At 29.9% G+C, this 14,675-nt stretch overlaps 1 protein-coding gene across 2 annotated transcripts in view; it reads right to left on the reverse strand.

The window, feature by feature from the left end:
• Positions 1–14,280, reverse strand: part of eEF5 (eukaryotic translation elongation factor 5) — a 43,552-nt gene extending 29,272 nt beyond the window's left edge. Inside the window, exon 1 of one of the 2 annotated variants that reach the window (XM_075382133.1) lies at positions 14,155–14,280. The gene's annotated coding sequence lies outside the window, so the exon portion shown is untranslated. The other variant, XM_075382134.1, reaches the window with a different exon arrangement.
• Positions 14,281–14,675: the final 395 nt, after the last annotated feature.

Below are 14,675 nucleotides of genomic sequence, written 5' to 3' on the forward strand. Positions count from 1 at the left end.
ATTTAGAAAAGTACAGCTGCGGCAAACAGTAAGCGATTCAGTTTTTCCATTGACTGACGACAATAGCAATGGACAATGCACGTGTTCTGGCTGCATTTAATACATAATGTAACTAAGAAAAACCTAGAAGAAAGTTGCTATTCTGGCAAGCATTTTTGGTAGGAACTGACTTTAATGTAGTTATACATAATTAAAGCAGGATATTTCAACCAGCTAAAGCACAATAAGAAATTTAGTCGAATAGAGATTTTGATACATTATACTCATCGACTGAAACTGATGCAATTTTTTTTTTTTGAGAAGCCATTTCAATATAATAAAAGAATAGCTATAACATTAAAATTCTTGGCCACTGGAAGCAGCTACACAATCTTGCATACCCTTTCCAGTTACTAGCCTTCAATCTACCATGATAAATAATTTAAAATTAAATAAAAGCTCTTTCCAGCTGTAGAGTTGAATTAATATTTTACACTTCTTGTTATAAATTTCCTGCATCAAACAACAGACACGTGAACAACTGTTCACATCAACAAAACTGTTTGAAGAGAACTCACTTTGCCACTGGTCTAAAATTCAACAAACAGTCTATTGTTACACAACAACAATCTGCCTTGCGCAGCAGCCACGGGAAATGGAACTCAGATTTAAATGCTGTTGAACACAACTCTTCTGTTAATGTAGCATCAGAAAAAAATCTATATCAATAAGGAATGGAGCTTCTTTCTAGAAATGAAACAAATGAACACCAAACTCTTGAAACTGTTGCCACAGGGAATAATCATCTTCTTACTGTAAGTTCATTCACCAAAATACTCATTCAGTTTAGAAATTCAAATAATTTATAAATTGACAATTAATATTTAACATTTAAAAAATTAAATTCTAACAATATTTGAAGTTTAATATATGAAAAAAAGTGATTTTTTTTTTTAGTTTGAAAATTAAATACAAAAAGCCCAGATACATAAATAATTTAATGTAAAAATGTTAAAATTTCTTTTTAATGGTAAGTATGCTAGCCAAAAATTAGTCGTGTATGTGTCGACGCCTGTCATCACATATACTGATCTTCACATTTTGCTGATTGGTTATTTTAATTGGATTAGCATGACTAGAATTAATAGTTCATAATTAAGAAATAGCCCATTAATTTTATTTAGAAACATAATAGTATTGAGAAAGTTAACATTGTAAAAAAATAATAACCACCACCAACTAAAGCTAAATCTTTTAGTTCATCATTCAGAAATCAAGTAATTAAAACTTTTGAATCCATTGATTATTTACACACTTTACAAGACAAAAAAAAGGATTTGTTATCTTAGTTGTAAGGAAGGCTCATTGAAACGACAATGAAAATTTGAGGAAAGGGGTTCCCCTAATAATTTACAATAATTAACAGAATGAAGTGCTTGATAACCAATAAGAGGACTAGATCAAAATTAGTTGTAATCTCGTACGGATGATCTGTTAGTATTAAGATTCTATGTGACACTAAGGACTGAAAAAAAAATTCAATTAAAAAGATGTTATAACATAGTTAAGTGCAAATAGTATAGTCAGATTATATTCTTGGATAGTGTTTTAAAATCTATGCTCAGTAAGTTTTGCTTACAAGAACATTTTTCTAATTGAGAAGGCAATGCTGCTGTGAGTGACTAAAGAAAATGTAAACAAGAACTGATAAAGGTAATGATCAACAGCAACTTTAAGGAACTAGTAAATAAGATAGTTTTGATCATGATCGTTAACAGATTAGTTTTATAATAAACTTGTCAGCCTTGGTACACAAGAAAAATTCACTACTTGATTAGACATCTATTATCAATACAGAAGTTCATAAAACTAGAAAGAAAAACTAACCTCCCATTTCCTGGTTTAAGGCATAGCTGTGAACTACATTTATTTCAAATGGTGTTTACATATATAATCTGATGTTATTTAAGAGATAATATGCTTAAAAAATTTCAATTTAGCATTAGAGAACATTACATATAAAAAAAATTGCTACTGTCACTAATGACATTAGAGAACTGACAAGACTAGAATACAACTTTCTGGGCGTTTTGAAACAACCACAAGTGAATACCAGAAATATTTGAGCTAATGACCATAACACTCACAATTGTTTTGCCCTTTATCTCCATCAATTTTCTTTTGCATACATTCTTTGGAGAAGAAGACAGATAGGCTTGCCCCCTATACAAAATTAATTTAATGGTTTCACATATTTAAAGCACAAACCACACTAATACTAAATATATTGGCAAAATATTAACACAATTCTTTAAACTGTTTTAGCACAGTACGGTAACTCACATAGAGGAAGAAAAGATACATATATTATAGTTTATGTACGGAATTTGAAAAATATTGGGTCAATATGAAGAGTAAACAAGGTTCTTATAAATCTCTTTGTAGAGAATAAATGACTGAAGTTTCAAAAGAAACTGAAAAAAAAACAATTATTTACTTCAAAAGATTTTTTAAAAAAGTAAGAAATTAATAAATCAATTTTTATATATATATATTTTTTTTATTTATTCTGTTCAGCAATAATACATTTTTTGGCATAACAGAATTTTATTAAAGTTGATACATTAAAGCAGTCAGACATCAGATACTGACAAGTGTATAGTCACATTTTTGATTACGCACACCAATTAGATAGTCACAACTGTTAAACTGGTCTAAAAAAAGTAACTTCTGTTATATTATGGTCTCTGGATAGTTTTGAACTCTACATTCAGTATGTTTTGCAGCTCCCGAAAAAAATTCCACAAGAAAAGAGGTATAACTCTTGTATGTGAACACTTCTGGATATACATGTAAAAGATAGGCAAACCTCTTTTCTAATTCTATTTATCCAATTAGAAAGAGATAAAAAATAGCATCATTAATGTAGAGATAAAATTCCCATAACCTTTCTTTCTTTTTCCTGTTTAGCCTCCGGTAATTATCTTTAAGATAATACTTCAGAGGATGAATGAGGATGATATGTATGAGTGTAAATGAAGTGTAGTCTTGTACAGTCTCAGTTCGACCACTCCTGAGATGTGTGGTTAATTGAAACCCAGCCACTAAAGAACACCAGTATCCACAATCTAATTTTCAAATCCGTGTAAAAATAACCGACTTTACTAGGACTTGAACGCTGGAACTCTCGACTTCCAAATCAGCTCTGAAAAGACGTGTTCACCACTAGACCAACCCGGTGGGTAAAATTCCCATAACCTGGAAAGTTTTATCTGCACAAACAACTTACAGAAAGTGAAAGAACATTTGAATCTAATAACAAGAATATTCAAGAATTGCTAGTTGCATGTGAGGTTAAACTTGTAAACACCTTGCAGACAAAAGAAATCATGGCTATAGACAACCATTATTAAACTGATGAAGTGTATAATGATGATTCAAAAAACGAAGAAAGCAAAAAACAGTGGTATATTATGTACAGTGAATGTAGTAAATATTTCTTTGTTAGGTAAAATTAAACAAATAAGAAAAATGTTTACAGTACTTCATTATAAAATCTACGGGGTTAGCAAATATTTTACTGAAAAAACAAAAATTAGTAATAGTATTAGTACAACAATAATGTTTTATTTACTTTAAGACTAACTCATGCATTAAGATCACCAAGTAGTAACATGGGATGTAGATTCAAAACACACTACATTCCCCCACTTTTGGATGTAGACATAACAAAATTAACTCTTTTTAAATTATTTTAGTTAAAAAATTCATCAATCTGTACTGGACTTGCATTGGTTAAGTTTTAGAGCAAATGAAAGTAAAAAACAAACACATTTTGAATAATACTACAAAATTATAATTTTCTGTTTTGTTAGAAAATAACGATAATCTACATCCTATCAGATTAATGCTTATTAAGAAAAGATCTTAAGCGAGACGTTTAATTACTTTTAAAAAAATGTTTTTGGCTAAAACACAAAAAAAATAGAATATGTAATTAGTCAATGTGCAAAAAACCAAAATAAATATTGCACAATAAACTGTGAGAGTCATTTTTCATTTTTAAACACATAGCAACAATCATGAGATCAAAACTTATGTCTCTTGTAGTAAGAAGCTGTAGTAATAACTGCAATAACCTGATATTAATTCAGATTGGGAGTGCTATGCAACCAACAAAAAATATTTGTTAATTTTTATCTTAATTTATGCATAATTTGAAGTAACAAAAGAAAATCTACAGACTGGAAAAATAAAATTCAGAAAGCTTTAGATCTGATTGAAAGTTAGTTCACATTATATATTGTGGTGGTTTCTTAATTCAATTTAATACTGAAATTGGAAATTGTCTGCAAATACAAGTCAATGAATAATGTCACCTCTAAGTGTTTTAAGAATAAAAATAAGCAGTAAAAAACCTCTCATAAATTCCTTGGAGGAAATAAAAATAATTATTAAGATCACCTTTAATTTTTTTCCTCTTTTTATCCTTACAGCTTACATAACAGTGAACCTACATCCAACACAATCCAAACCTATGCACATATAATTTGAACCATGGGATTAAATATAAGCAATCTGGGCTAATAAAAGGTTAAACAAATACATTAACTGTAATGTAATTCATAATCAATATTGTTATAATGTAAAAGACTCACACACAAACACGTAAACAATGCAGTATGTTTACTGCATAAATATTCACTGCAAAAAAGACTGTCTTAAGTTTGACAGTGAATAATGTTTGTAAATTAAATATGTGTAATCATAAATTATTTTTGGTAGAAATTTTCTTCGTTTCTGCAAATTTTTTTTAATCAGTTAACTTTTTTGGATTTATATTACTTTATTAAAAGTTGTAAACCCCAATTTTCAGTGAAAGAAAGTAACGATAAAAATTTTGGAAATATGAATATTGAAAATTATTTTTTAAGTCTACTCTAATATCTTTAATTATCCCTTTTAAGTCAAAATTTTACATGATGGAAGGGGAAACAGCTCCTCTCTAGTCTCAAAATCATATTGATATTTAAATCACTTTTTGTATCTGTAACCAGTTTTGAAGTAAAGCAAACATTTTTTTGTTAATTAAGAAGTAGGTTGTTTAACCCTAACCTTTTAATGTTTATTATAATACAAACAAAATATAATAAACTGCTAAATGGTAAGAGTTTTTAGTAGTGTGACATGCTAACAAATGTTTAACATCAGAATAAAGAAAAGGAACTAAAGATGAGTAAAAGTCCAACAATGCAAGAAAACAGAATAAAAAGGAAAAAGGTAAGAATTAATTTTACCATTTAAGGAGGAATTAATCATTTTATATACAAAGCATGTGTGTGTTACTACAAGATTAAAAATTGTTCTTTGCCAATCTCTGTAGTGTTTAATTTTAACCTAAAGGTTTTGGTCCATATCTTCATCAGGATAGGTATTTTAGGTTACAAAAAAATTCAATTATCTTCATAAAAAAAAACTTAACTGGGCATCAATATGCGTTTGCCAGTATAAATGTATGAAAAAGTTATAAATGAAGTTTTCAAATTAAACCAATTTTATAAATCCACAAGAGTCAATCATCAAAAGTTTAAATTTTTATACAAAAATTTTACCAATATAACTGAATTACCAAAAAATTAACACTTATTTATTTTCTAAAAATATAATTTTCAATTTGACACTGAAAACAAAAATGGCAAACTCCACAACTGAATCTTCAGATTCTAACAAATGACTTCAATACAATTATCAACTTTCAGCCAACAACTTAATCATTTACATTAAAACAATTTTTTACTAATGACTTAGCACTTTAGCATGACATATGTGATGTGTAATAATGGTGATGTCTGCATCATGTAGCAAAAAGAACCACGTTTTTTGCCTGAAGTTGATATACTTGATAAATTCTTTGCTACTGGTTGCAACAGTATTCCATTGATCTTAAGTGAAAGAACACTTTTTCTGCATGTATTTGGAAGGAAATCTTTAAAATTACAGATATATTTTGTTAATTATTTCTCTGCTTTGACTTAAGCACAGTTATTTGTGGTTTTCCATACCACTCTCTCTTGCTTTAAGATTACAAATATCTCTTTTGCCCTTATTTGTCCATTCCTATTGTGTTTTCTGTGAAAGCTAATCAAATAAAAAAAAGGATTTTTGTCTTCACAGTTCACACAAACATAAGTAGGCTAGCACGAAGAGATACTGGTAATGGAGATATGCAAAGGGGCTGGATCTCCAGCTGCCTTGGCACTCATATCCAACTGATCAGCAAAGTAATGTCATAAGAGAAAAAAAAGTTAGTTGGACCTCATATTATTAGGGTTGTACAAATGAAGTGTCAAACCATATGAAATTTTGATTAGACATTGCACCATTTGATGGCAGCATTCCATTGTCCTGTGACCTCATTTAAGGCAATTGACAACTTAATTAATAAAAATGTTAACGAAGGGGGTATTCACTCTATTCCACAAAGTTTGGTGAGATAGGTTACAAGATTTTTGATCTAAAATCAGAAACAGGAAATTTGCTAAAAGCTCCTGAATTAAATTTGAGGGAAACATTTTTGCAATGAATACTCACACATAAAGAAGCATGGACCCTTCACTACACTCCTAGTTGAAACGGGTGTGTATGCAACGATGTAGGAGGTAGGAGTGGAGAGCCTTGCTCTGTAAAAGCGAAACTTTATCGTTTGGCTGGATAAATCTTCACAACTATTTTTTTTTTGAGACTGTAAAGATGTATTGCTTGTAGTTATTTTATTAAATATACACTATAAATGTTGCAAACTATTGCCAGCACTAGGAGAACAGGAACAAAATCATTAATCAGCCAATCAGAGATGTGACTCCTTCATACCAACCTAACACATCAAACTGGGCAAAATTTACTGGGAAACTTAGAATATCCCCTATACAATCCAGATTTCTTATACCCTGCATTTTATTTTTGTTTGGCCATTGAAAGAGGCACTGAGAGGGCATCAATTTCACAGCAACAATGAGCAAGATAATTGTGCACAATTAGCTCATAACATTTCCTCAAACTTTTTATGAAGAAGGGATTCAACTAAAAGCTTCCCACACATTGGGAAAAATATGTAAAACTTCAAGTAGATTATTTAAAAAAGCAAAAGTTTGATTTAAATTTGACTGACCATGACATAAAAATTACTATTAAATAAAATAAAATGGAATTCTATTAAACCAATACTTTGACTAGTTGAGATTGGAAATGGCTGTAGATTCAATTTTTTAAATATTTTTCTTAAGCTTGGCATTATCATACATTAAATGACAATGATTTGTCATTACAATTTAATAGTGTACACCCATCTGATGCAAACAAGGATTATAAGTTAAACAAGAAATATCAAACAGTGACAAAAACTTTTCTTCAAAGAAATAGGAGGTAAGACCTATGAAATTCCTTCCACAATTTTAAATACAGCCTATCAAATACCAGGTATATTAAATCCATTATAGTTCACTCCAAATGTGAGATCATCATCTAATAAAATTATAGGTTCATAGATTACTCATGAAAAAAGAGAAAGAGCAAAAACTCTTCATATTACTTTGTAATTCTTTTCATTTTCCTTCTCACAATGGAAAATAAATGTTAAAGAATTATTTTAAGAGTAATTTCTTCTGCATTAAAAACTACAAAGGTAAAGACAGACATCAAGGCTAAAGATCAAAACTGTATAAAAGGATTAATTATTATTGCAGCAGTCTTGAGGTTGATTTCTGTATACAGCCTGTCAAATACCAGGTACATTTAATCTATTACAGTTCACTCCAAATGTGAGATCGTCATCTAATAAAATCATAGGTTCTATATTATGTCAAAATATATAAATATAAAATGTATAACATGTTTGATCTTGTATATTTAAAATGTTTAGAGCTAGAACATTTTTTATTGTTTATGTAAAAATAAAACTGAATATGTAAATAAAGGCAGAGGTACATTTAATGCAAGTGAGGAACTTATAAACCAATTATTAAAAATTTTGATCTTCCATTAAGTGGCAGTATTTGAATTTTTGTTGGGAATAATTTTTATGAGCTGGAATAACATCACAGCTGGATGGCACATTAATGACACCACCATGTCATAATTATTTACAATATTCCATTCCTGAGAAATAATCTTAAGTTGAAGCCTTCATTGTTGTCATATTTTCATAAAAATATAATTTATATTTGCTAAAATTAATTTACTGCAATTGACCGGTCAATATGAATTTTATTGGTTAAAATTAATTTACTGTAATTAATGACGAAACAGCTACTCAATTCTTTCAAACAGGGGTGCACACAATCAAAGTGCTAATGTGATAGAAATGAAATTATACACTAAGGTAACGAGGTTAGGTTTGTTCATAAAAGACAGTTGTGAGTCTAAAATATTGAGACATGGAACATAGTTCATCAAATCACAATGAATTTGCGCATTGTTGTTTTATTCATTTACTGCTGAAGTAAAGATAAATACACTTCTGTCAAGAAAAATCATAACACATTATTCTTGCTGAACACATCTTTTGTGAATGTGACAAGTGTACCTTATAGTAACGCTCAAGTTTCCTTAAAAGTTTCCAACTACTCACCGCAATGCAGTTCAAACTCTAATCAAAAAATTTTTATCAACTCTATTGAATATGCTGATGAAAGTGGAAGACCACCTAACTAAACGAACAGAAACTGCTTGATATTTCAGTAAGTCCATTAAAGTCAATGCATAAGTCAGCACAGTAAGATATTGGACTTAACTGAAATTTACACATCTTGCTAAAAGACTAAATTATTGTCCATGTTTTATTGACCAAAACCTTCGATATTAAGGGTTTCTTTTAATGAAAAGCATGATTTCATCTGAGAGAGGTATATTAATTTGCAAAATATACAATTATGATCGACAAACAACTCCTATGAATTACACGAATCACAAATTTGTGTCGTTGGTGTGAAAAGAATGTAGATTTTGGAGCCAATATTTTCTAAAAAAATATATCTAATAGTGAAGTTTGTGCCTTTTTAACAAACTTCATTAGTCAGTTAACAGAAGTTGAAATCAATCATGGCTGGTTTACAAAGATGGACCACAACTAACAGGTCAATGACTTCTTTACTAAATGTCTTTGGTGAACGAATCATTTTGAGAGGTTTGTGGTCAGCACAATCACTCAATCTGACTCCCCCACATTACTTTCTATGAGAGACAGCAAAATAAGCAGTGTATCGCAACAGACCAAGCATGACTGAAGAACTAAAAACTACAATAACAGCATACATACGAGCCATTTCAGTACATCAGCTGGTAGGGTTTAAAACACGTATAGTGTTGTATTGATGTTGAAGGAGGTCATTTTCAACACCTTTTATAAACTATTCCAGTTACTGTAATATCAATTTCTATAAAATAACACAAAAATAAAGTAATAATTAACAATGTTTTGACATTACACATCCATAATTCCAGCACACAGCAACTTTCCGAATGCACTGTATGTTCATAAGTGTACTTTGATAATATGAAGAATGCAATGCAACTAAAATAAATTGAGGAAGGTACCTGGATCAGTATTTTTTCTAAATTACACAAAGATTAAAAAATGACCTTACCAAAATTCATGAAACAAATAAAATGTATCGGTTTAAATAATTTAATTTTGAAAAAGACATAACTGTTTAATAGCAATAATATAGCAAACTGTCAAACTTGTAAGATAAAACAATGTTTTGATAAAAACAATTTCTTCATCAAATTTTCATCATTTTTATTAATCAAAACTGATATTCCTCAATAAGACAAACAACATTTAACATTCATTTATTTTACCATTCAATATATTTTTTCATAAAAAAAAATATATACTTATACCTGTGTCCCGCCTACACACACACACACATGTATGCATATATATATATATATATATATATATTTAATATGAGGCATATTCATAAAGTAAGGGCCATTTGTTTATATTTAAATATTAGCAAGTCTGAATACAGTTTTAAGCATGCAAGGCAATGTATCAGCTATTTGCAAAGCCACTGCAGTTGTTTTGACATGGTAGTCGTTTGCCTGCCAGTAAATGCAGATCACAATGTCTGCGATAATCGTTACTCCTGCCAGTTGTGAAGTGCGCGCTGTGATTTGATTTTTGTGTGCAAAAGGATCTTCAGCTGCTGAAATTTATTGGGAGTTGTGTCTAGTGTATGGATTTACAGTAATAAGTAATGGAAAGCTTAGATATTGGTGTTGAAACTTTAAAAATGACCAAACAAATGTGCATAACACAGAGTGGAGTGGTAGGCCCAGTATTCAGACAAAGTTGTTGAAAAACTGAACCAAAAACTGCGATTGACTGTGATAAGTGCTGTGCTGATAAACTGACTGATGAATTTTCACTTGTTTGATGTACCTCTATCTACACAGTTGTCACAGAAAAGCTCATATCACAAATTGTGTGCAAGATGGGTTACCAAAAATGCTCACCAACCAACACAAAGAGCAAAGAATGTGCAGTGGACAAGCGTTTTTGGTCCACTATTGACAAGATGGAGATGATTTGTTTTCCCACTGTTACGGGCAACAAGACGTGGATATCCTACGCCAATGCAGAATCGGAACAACAAACAATGCAGTGGCACCATATTCAAGTTCCCCAAAACCAAAATGTTTAAGCTATCTTGTTAACAGAGTCAAAAATGTTGGCTACTGTTTGTTGGGACAAAAAGGCGTTATTTTGGTTGCTTTCATGGAATGTGGATCAACAACTATAAATGACGTGTACTGCGAAATTCTCACCAAACCGAGAAGTGGCAAATTATCGTCCAGCGTAATCCAAGGCAGCAATATACTTGGCTTCATACTGCTGCCTTAACCAAGAACATTCAAAATTTTCGTTGGGAACATTTTGACTATCCTCCATATAGTTCCGACCTTGCACCTACTTCCTCTTCCTGCATTTGAAAAAGTGGCTTGGTGGGCAACGGTGTGAAAATGACGAGGAACTCAAGACTGCCATTGACAACTGGTTCAATTCGCTAGTGGTGAACTTATATAAAGAGGGGTTAAAGAAACTGGTGCAGCGTTACAAAAAGCGCTAAGAACTGAATGGCGATTATGTAGAAAAGTGAAGCAGATATGTAGTAAACTAAAACTGCAAATAAAAATATTTTCTCATGATTTAATTTTGTTTAATGACCAAACGGCCCTTACTTTATGAATATGCCTCTTATATACATACATATATGTATATATGTGTATGGGAAGGGAGATTTCAGTAAAAATGCATATGAAGTTAGAACAAAGGAAAATTGAAAAAAAAAAAATATTTTAAATAGAAGCAAACAGAGAACCAGAAACTATAAGGGGTGATGATAGAGGAGCTTCACAAATAGATTAACTCAAAAAAAGTATGCAGATAAACAGTAGAAAAATAAAACAGGAGTTCCAAATGATTTCAAGAATTTAAATTATTGTGAATTTCCACCACATTATCCTTTACATTATACCACAAATTTTGCACGCTTAGAATCTCTAAGCAATGCTGCATAAATTATTATGGATGCACGCAACAGTTGCCCATGGAGTGTTGTATTTCACTTGACAATTGATTTCACTATACAACTTGGGTAATTCCTACATTAATCCAGTGTGCAACAAACATACATAGTATAGAACTCCTTAGTCAGAAGTAGCTTTAATGTCTACAAATGGCAATAACTCATTCTGCCCTCAACTGATAACACACAATTACAATAGATAACAAGCTCCAAAAAAATTGGACAAGTGCAGCTTCTAAAGAATTTACGCTGTTTTTTTCATAGCTTAGAATTCTTATGTATATAGGAATAAAGCATAAATTGGCTTGTGGATGTTAAGAATAAACAAATGAATATGTCTACCATGAATGGTGTATATATTGGATAGTACTTTAGCACTTGCTAAAACACAGTATAGTAGAATATGGAATACAATTTGGTAGAAAAATATTGGCTTCAAGAGGCATTTGCCTGGTTTATAGCATGTGATAAAATAAGCAAACTAGACAAAAATGTATAAAAAAAAAATTAATTGTTCATGCACTGAAATTGTGAACAAAAATTATATATTTAATACCTCTATTAATATATAATATTAAACTATGTATTTAATATCTCTCAATCATCCATGAAAATTCACGATTTTCATGGAGTGGTAAAAATATAACCTTTAAAGAATTTTCTATAGTTCTATCAAATTTTTTCAGTCATCTTTCAAGCTTTATAACTTCTGTTAAGCAACAACTTTTCTATGCAAGACATAGTGTCAATAGGATTTTAAAATATTTAAATAGTCATGAACTATAATTACGTAAATTATAAGAATAATTGTAGTTAGCTAGAGGTCATTTAAAAGTGGAAAAAATTTTGAAGGTACATTTTAATTACACTAAGTTTTCATGTAAATTTTTTTAAGAATATGGTTTGGTAATTAACACAAAAAATAATTTCTTCCTTTTGGTCAAGATTAATCAATGACCAACTCACTCCATTCAACACCATGTGCAGCAGCTATTATGAAGAAATTTGCAATTAAAGAAACAAATATATATATTTAATAAGTTATATGCTAATTTCAGAACACAGAATTAGCTATCTATTTGGTTAAGTTATTATATTCAAATGCTATAGTAGCCAAGCTTCATCTGTTTACATATTTTTAGTTTAACTAGACTAAACTGTTGTCACAACGTGATGCATCTTAAGACAAAACAAAACATCCCAACACAAAATAATACTCTCCCACTTGTAACTCCTTAAGCATAATAGTCTTCTAAGACTTTTAAGCTTTGCTCTAAAACTTTTACTGAATATAGGAGTAATCCCAATTATCAAAAAAACAATAAAGCAACCATAAAAAAGAGTAAAAACATTTTTCTAGAAAAAAAATCTACATTACAAGTTGAATCTTCCTATACATTTACTAAATTCCAGTAGTTATTAAGCTAAAAAATATTAATTAAAAGGGCAATACTACATAACATAGTTTAAAAGCAAATTTCCAATTAATTTAAATTAGGACAAGTCATTCATCTTCAATGTGAAAAAATTTAATTATTTACCCATAAAAGTGTCAACATTTAAATCAAGAATGGTAAATTACTATGAAAATATCTTTCACTCTAAAAATAAAACCTTTGCATTAACTATAGTTTAATTTGAAACAGCAAAAAAAGTGCATTAACATATTCATTGGTGTGCATAATTAAATGTTAGATGAACACACACAACTAATTAAAATTTTCCCATTTCAATACCAGCTAATTATGGAAATTTTCACGGTATTTACAATAACTCGTGTTTTATCACAGGTTTATAGAAAAAATGTCAAACAAGAAATATAAAAAACCTGAGAATGAATAATTGTAAAAAGGAAAAGTTATCCATGGCATATTCGTTCTCTTTGCCTATCACATTGTCATCAATTCATTATGATATGAAAACAGCATTTTTAATGAAATACGTACATCAATTACTAAAGAAAAATTGAAAAAAAGTCGAGTAACAGAAAAACTTCCTAACTGGTATGCATCTAATTGTCAAAAAAATACCTTAAATACAACAGCAAAGTAAAGTACGTAGGGGATAAGTTTTTATAATTAAGAATACAATAGTCACAAAAAACTGAAATTACATAAACTGACAAATTAAATATTTTCTTAACTATACGCCAACAATACGTAGAAACTTGAAATATTAATAACGTGCAACATAAAAATGACTTCAGGACAACGAGGGCTGACATCAACGTGATCTAGGCTAGACGAAAGCCTGCCGGCAAGAGAAAAATGTGCATCGTCGCTAAGATCCATAAATAACACTTAAACTACCAGAATAAGTTTAGTCAATAACATTTACAAAATCATATTTAAAAATAAATAAATATTAACATCGAGGCGAAACAACATGGCGGGAAAGAACATGCAGTGTCAATAAACCCAGTTAACCGGTCATCAATAACCACCTTTAATATCCTTCAAAATGAAATTACGAACACAGTTTGCGCACTAATAAACAGAAGTAAGCAATTACAATATTAATAACACGAACTAAAAAGAGATGTATAAGAAACACAAATAAGAGATTAAATGTTACTTGCACTCACATGTGTCCAAAATGGGTGAAGAACTGTACAGGATCTTAGTAGAAGGCGCAGGCGCAGGACGACCACGTTTTATTTTCAATTGGTCCTCAGAGGGGTCTTTACAATTGCTTCCGTTGACATCTGGAATTTTTTATGATACTATGAATTTCCAAACTGTTTTGTAGAATGTAAACCGTTCAAAAAAATCTTTTAATAGGGAAATAATTTAAATGTTTAAAAAAAAGAAGAAGAGGTATAAAAATTCAATCATATAGTTTCGCATGCAGTTAAGAAACCTCAGTAAAAGTGTTATTTTTACTGCTTAATTACTATTTAATTATTGAGATTATTCGCATAATGCGAACCATACATTAGAATTAAATGGAACTAATGAAAATGTATTAATTATAATGAATTTAGAATTTTAAATTCATCTGATTTTACAATCAGAAATAATTTGAAATATTTTTTTAACAGTCATTAAACATTTTTCATACAATTTTATTTCCTAAATTATAAATAACTTTTGAAAATTTTGCACC

This window comes from Lycorma delicatula, chromosome 1, assembly GCF_047948215.1.
Source record: "Lycorma delicatula isolate Av1 chromosome 1, ASM4794821v1, whole genome shotgun sequence".
In the NCBI taxonomy this organism is placed as follows: Eukaryota; Metazoa; Arthropoda; class Insecta; order Hemiptera; family Fulgoridae; genus Lycorma; species Lycorma delicatula.